The following is a 6,000-nucleotide window of genomic DNA, read 5'->3' as shown; positions in this document are numbered from 1 at the left end:
TGTTTGCATTTTACACGACAGTGTAAAGTGACGGGAAGATCAAGACTAAGTGAAGTGAACGTGTATATAAACGTGGAAGTGGCTACAGGTTCCCCACTCGGAAGCCCCCTCCACTCGCCGTTCTCAGCGCTGGCCCAGACTCTGAGGGAAATGGCGCGCGTCAACGCGCAGGAGAGGCCTCTAAAAACTCGGCCTAGCAGAGGATGGTTTCGATCCATCGACCTCTGGGTTATGGGCCCAGCACGCTTCCGCTGCGCCACTCTGCTCTGCCTCAGTTCTCATTGCCTGCTCATTTCCATTAGCTCCAGTGCTCTCATTGCAGTTTGACTGGATTGCAAGGCAGATTTGAGAAAATGCAGATGAGATGATCAGGACAAGTCAAAGGAGGTGCGTAGTCGGATACGGAAATGGCTGCACGTTCCCCAGTGAAAGCCTGCCGGTCGTAGTTTTCATTCCCGTGTCAGGCTGTGGGTTGTGAAAGGCAAAATGTGTGCGGCTCTCCTATCGTGGCACCTAAAGGGTTAGCCTAGCAGAGGATGGTTTCGATCCATCGACCTCTGGGTTATGGGCCCAGCACGCTTCCGCTGCGCCACTCTGCTCCGCCTCACCCCAGATGGGACTCGAACCCACAATCCCTGGCTTAGGAGGCCAGTGCCTTATCCATTAGGCCACTGGGGCTTACCAGCTGCGTTCCATCAGAGCCTTTGCTCCACTGGTATCAAAGGAATGTTTTAAATGTCGGGATAGCCGGACAAAGCCACTGTGTTGAATTTTCGGGTCTCGGGCCCTGAGCCGGCAGAAAGCACTCCAGACTGACTGTGGCAGGTGAGTATGGCTATATTTCCTGATTTGAAATGTTTCCATGTCAGAAGATCGTTTGAAGAGATGTTTGCATTTTACACGACAGTGTAAAGTGACGGGAAGATCAAGACTAAGTGAAGTGAACGTGTATATAAACGTGGAAGTGGCTACAGGTTCCCCACTCGGAAGCCCCCTCCACTCGCCGTTCTCAGCGCTGGCCCAGACTCTGAGGGAAATGGCGCGCGTCAACGCGCAGGAGAGGCCTCTAAAAACTCAGCCTAGCAGAGGATGGTTTCGATCCATCGACCTCTGGGTTATGGGCCCAGCACGCTTCCGCTGCGCCACTCTGCTCTGCCTCAGTTCTCATTGCCTGCTTATGTAGCCACTTCCATAAACGTGGAAGTGGCTACAGGTTCCCCACTCGGAAGCCCCGTCCACTCGCCGTTCTCAGCGCTGGCCCAGACTCTGAGGGAAATGGCGCGCGTCAACGCGCAGGAGAGGCCTCTAAAAACTCGGCCTAGCAGAGGATGGTTTCGATCCATCGACCTCTGGGTTATGGGCCCAGCACGCTTCCGCTGCGCCACTCTGCTCCGCCTCACCCCAGATGGGACTCGAACCCACGATCCCTGGCTTAGGAGGCCAGTGCCTTATCCATTAGGCCACTGGGGCTTACCAGCTGCGCTCCATCAGAGCCTTTGCTCCACTGGTATCAAAGGAATGTTTTAAATTTCGGGATAGCCGGACAAAGCCACTGTGTTGAATTTTCGGGTCTCGGGCCCTGAGCCGGCAGAAAGCACTCCAGACTGACTGTGGCAGGTGAGCATGGCTATATTTCCTGATTTGAAATGTTTCCATGTCAGAAGATCGTTTGAAGAGATGTTTGCATTTTACACGACAGTGTAAAGTGACGGGAAGATCAAGACTAAGTGAAGTGAACGTGTATATAAACGTGGAAGTGGCTACAGGTTCCCCACTCGGAAGCCCCCTCCACTCGCCGTTCTCAGCGCTGGCCCAGACTCTGAGGGAAATGGCGCGCGTCAACGCGCAGGAGAGGCCTCTAAAAACTCGGCCTAGCAGAGGATGGTTTCGATCCATCGACCTCTGGGTTATTGGCCCAGCACGCTTCCGCTGCGCCACTCTGCTCTGCCTCAGTTCTCATTGCCTGCTCATTTCCATTAGCTCCAGAGCTCTCATTGCAGTTTGACTGGATTGCAAGGCAGATTTGAGAAAATGCAGATGAGATGATCAGGACAAGTCAAAGGAGGTGCGTAGTCGGATACGGAAATGGCTGCACGTTCCCCAGTGAAAGCCTGCCGGTCGTAGTTTTCATTCCCGTGTCAGGCTGTGGGTTGTGAAAGGCAAAATGTGTGCGGCTCTCCTATCGTGGCACCTAAAGGGTTAGCCTAGCAGAGGATGGTTTCGATCCATCGACCTCTGGGTTATGGGCCCAGCACGCTTCCGCTGCGCCACTCTGCTCCGCCTCACCCCAGATGGGACTCGAACCCACAATCCCTGGCTTAGGAGGCCAGTGCCTTATCCATTAGGCCACTGGGGCTTACCAGCTGCGCTCCATCAGAGCCTTTGCTCCACTGGTATCAAAGGAATGTTTTAAATGTCGGGATAGCCGGACAAAGCCACTGTGTTGAATTTTCGGGTCTCGGGCCCTGAGCCGGCAGAAAGCACTCCAGACTGACTGTGGCAGGTGAGCATGGCTATATTTCCTGATTTGAAATGTTTCCATGTCAGAAGATCGTTTGAAGAGATGTTTGCATTTTACACGACAGTGTAAAGTGACGGGAAGATCAAGACTAAGTGAAGTGAACGTGTATATAAACGTGGAAGTGGCTACAGGTTCCCCACTCGGAAGCCCCCTCCACTTGCCGTTCTCAGCGCTGGCCCAGACTCTGAGGGAAATGGCGCGCGTCAACGCGCAGGAGAGGCCTCTAAAAACTCGGCCTAGCAGAGGATGGTTTCGATCCATCGACCTCTGGGTTATGGGCCCAGCACGCTTCCGCTGCGCCACTCTGCTCTGCCTCAGTTCTCATTGCCTGCTCATTTCCATTAGCTCCAGTGCTCTCATTGCAGTTTGACTGGATTGCAAGGCAGATTTGAGAAAATGCAGATGAGATGATCAGGACAAGTCAAAGGAGGTGCGTAGTCGGATACGGAAATGGCTGCACGTTCCCCAGTGAAAGCCTGCCGGTCGTAGTTTTCCTTCCCGTGTCAGGCTGTGGGTTGTGAAAGGCAAAATGTGTGCGGCTCTCCTATCGTGGCACCTAAAGGGTTAGCCTAGCAGAGGATGGTTTCAATCCATCGACCTCTGGGTTATGGGCCCAGCACGCTTCCGCTGCGCCACTCTGCTCTGCCTCAGTTCTCATTGCCTGCTCATTTCCATTAGCTCCAGTGCTCTCATTGCAGTTTGACTGGATTGCAAGGCAGATTTGAGAAAATGCAGATGAGATGATCAGGACAAGTCAAAGGAGGTGCGTAGTCGGATACGGAAATGGCTGCACGTTCCCCAGTGAAAGCCTGCCGGTCGTAGTTTTCATTCCCGTGTCAGGCTGTGGGTTGTGAAAGGCAAAATGTGTGCGGCTCTCCTATCGTGGCACTTAAAGGGTTAGCCTAGCAGAGGATGGTTTCGATCCATCGACCTCTGGGTTATGGGCCCAGCACGCTTACGCTGCGCCACTGTGCTCCGCCTCACCCCAGATGGGACTCGAACCCACAATCCCTGGCTTAGGAGGACAGTGCCTTATCCATTAAGCCACTGGGGCTTACCAGCTGCGCTCCATCAGAGCCTTTGCTCCACTGGTATCAAAGGAATGTTTTAAATTTCGGGATAGCCGGACAAAGCCACTGTGTTGAATTTTCGGGTCTCGGGCCCTGAGCCGGCAGAAAGCACTCCAGACTGACTGTGGCAGGTGAGCATGGCTATATTTCCTGATTTGAAATGTTTCCATGTCAGAAGATCGTTTGAAGAGATGTTTGCATTTTACACGAAAGTGTAAAGTGACGGGAAGATCAAGACTAAGTGAAGTGAACGTGTATATAAACGTGGAAGTGGCTACAGGTTCCCCACTCGGAAGCCCCCTCCACTCGCCGTTCTCAGCGCTGGCCCAGACTCTGAGGGAAATGGCGCGCGTCAACGCGCAGGAGAGGCCTCTAAAAACTCGGCCTAGCAGAGGATGGTTTCGATCCATCGACCTCTGGGTTATGGGCCCAGCACGCTTCCGCTGCGCCACTCTGCTCTGCCTCAGTTCTCATTGCCTGCTCATTTCCATTAGCTCCAGAGCTCTCATTGCAGTTTGACTGGATTGCAAGGCAGATTTGAGAAAATGCAGATGAGATGATCAGGACAAGTCAAAGGAGGTGCGTAGTCGGATACGGAAATGGCTGCACGTTCCCCAGTGAAAGCCTGCAGGTCGTAGTTTTCATTCCCGTGTCAGGCTGTGGGTTGTGAAAGGCAAAATGTGTGCGGCTCTCCTATCGTGGCACCTAAAGGGTTAGCCTAGCAGAGGATGGTTTCGATCCATCGACCTCTGGGTTATGGGCCCAGCACGCTTCCGCTGCGCCACTCTGCTCCGCCTCACCCCAGATGGGACTCGAACCCACAATCCCTGGCTTAGGAGGCCAGTGCCTTATCCATTAGGCCACTGGGGCTTACCAGCTACGCTCCATCAGAGCCTTTGCTCCACTGGTATCAAAGGAATGTTTTAAATGTCGGGATAGCCGGACAAAGCCACTGTGTTGAATTTTCGGGTCTCGGGCCCTGAGCCGGCAGAAAGCACTCCAGACTGACTGTGGCAGGTGAGCATGGCTATATTTCCTGATTTGAAATGTTTACATGTCAGAAGATCGTTTGAAGAGATGTTTGCATTTTACACGACAGTGTAAAGTGACGGGAAGATCAAGACTAAGTGAAGTGAACGTGTACATAAACGTGGAAGTGGCTACAGGTTCCCCACTCGGAAGCCCCCTCCACTCGCCGTTCTCAGCGCTGGCCCAGACTCTGAGGGAAATGGCGCGCGTCAACGCGCAGGAGAGGCCTCTAAAAACTCGGCCTAGCAGAGGATGGTTTCGATCCATCGACCTCTGGGTTATGGGCCCAGCACGCTTCCGCTGCGCCACTCTGCTCTGCCTCAGTTCTCATTGCCTGCTCATTTCCATTAGCTCCAGTGCTCTCATTGCAGTTTGACTGGATTGCAAGGCAGATTTGAGAAAATGCAGATGAGATGATCAGGACAAGTCAAAGGAGGTGCGTAGTCGGATACGGAAATGGCTGCACGTTCCCCAGTGAAAGCCTGCCGTTCGTAGTTTTCATTCCCGTGTCAGGCTGTGGGTTGTGAAAGGCAAAATGTGTGCGGCTCTCCTATCGTGGCACCTAAAGGGTTAGCCTAGCAGAGGATGGTTTCGATCCATCGACCTCTGGGTTATGGGCCCAGCACGCTTCCGCTTCCCGGACTTCCATAAACGTGGAAGTGGCTACAGGTTCCCCACTCGGAAGCCCCGTCCACTCGCCGTTCTCAGCGCTGGCCCAGACTCTGAGGGAAATGGCGCGCGTCAACGCGCAGGAGAGGCCTCTAAAAACTCGGCCTAGCAGAGGATGGTTTCGATCCATCGACCTCTGGGTTATGGGCCCAGCACGCTTCCGCTGCGCCACTCTGCTCCGCCTCACCCCAGATGGGACACGAACCCACAATCCCTGGCTTAGGAGGCCAGTGCCTTATCCATTAGGCCACTGGGGCTTACCAGCTGCGCTCCATCAGAGCCTTTGCTCCACTGGTATCAAAGGAATGTTTTAAATTTCGGGATAGCCGGACAAAGCCACTGTGTTGAATTTTCGGGTCTCGGGCCCTGAGCCGGCAGAAAGCACTCCAGACTGACTGTGGCAGGTGAGCATGGCTATATTTCCTGATTTGAAATGTTTCCATGTCAGAAGATCGTTTGAAGAGATGTTTGCATTTTACACGAAAGTGTAAAGTGACGGGAAGATCAAGACTAAGTGAAGTGAACGTGTATGTAAACGTGGAAGTGGCTACAGGTTCCCCACTCGGAAGCCCCCTCCACTCGCCGTTCTCAGCGCTGGCCCAGACTCTGAGGGAAATGGCGCGCGTCAACGCGCAGGAGAGGCCTCTAAAAACTCGGCCTAGCAGAGGATGGTTTCGATCCATCGACCTCTGGGTTATGGGCCCAGCACGC

General features: G+C 53.7%; 5 non-coding genes across 5 annotated transcripts; all 5 read right to left on the bottom strand.

Moving 5' to 3' along the window:
• Positions 1-605: 605 nt before the first annotated feature.
• Positions 606-678, bottom strand: trnar-ccu. Its single transcript has one exon. It is a non-coding gene; the product is annotated as a tRNA-Arg (tRNA).
• A 719-nt stretch (positions 679-1,397) lies between these two features.
• trnar-ccu lies at positions 1,398-1,470 on the bottom strand. The gene has a single exon. It is a non-coding gene; the product is annotated as a tRNA-Arg (tRNA).
• A 402-nt stretch (positions 1,471-1,872) lies between these two features.
• On the bottom strand, positions 1,873-1,944 carry trnai-aau. The gene has a single exon. It is a non-coding gene; the product is annotated as a tRNA-Ile (tRNA).
• A 339-nt stretch (positions 1,945-2,283) lies between these two features.
• Positions 2,284-2,356, bottom strand: trnar-ccu. The gene has a single exon. It is a non-coding gene; the product is annotated as a tRNA-Arg (tRNA).
• A 2,032-nt stretch (positions 2,357-4,388) lies between these two features.
• On the bottom strand, positions 4,389-4,461 carry trnar-ccu. The gene has a single exon. It is a non-coding gene; the product is annotated as a tRNA-Arg (tRNA).
• Positions 4,462-6,000: the final 1,539 nt, after the last annotated feature.

Source organism: Alosa sapidissima, chromosome 21 (genome assembly GCF_018492685.1).
Source record: "Alosa sapidissima isolate fAloSap1 chromosome 21, fAloSap1.pri, whole genome shotgun sequence".
Classification (NCBI taxonomy): Eukaryota; Metazoa; Chordata; class Actinopteri; order Clupeiformes; family Clupeidae; genus Alosa; species Alosa sapidissima.
Note: the sequence above shows the minus strand (reverse complement) of the source record. Positions and strands in the feature narration are given on the sequence as shown.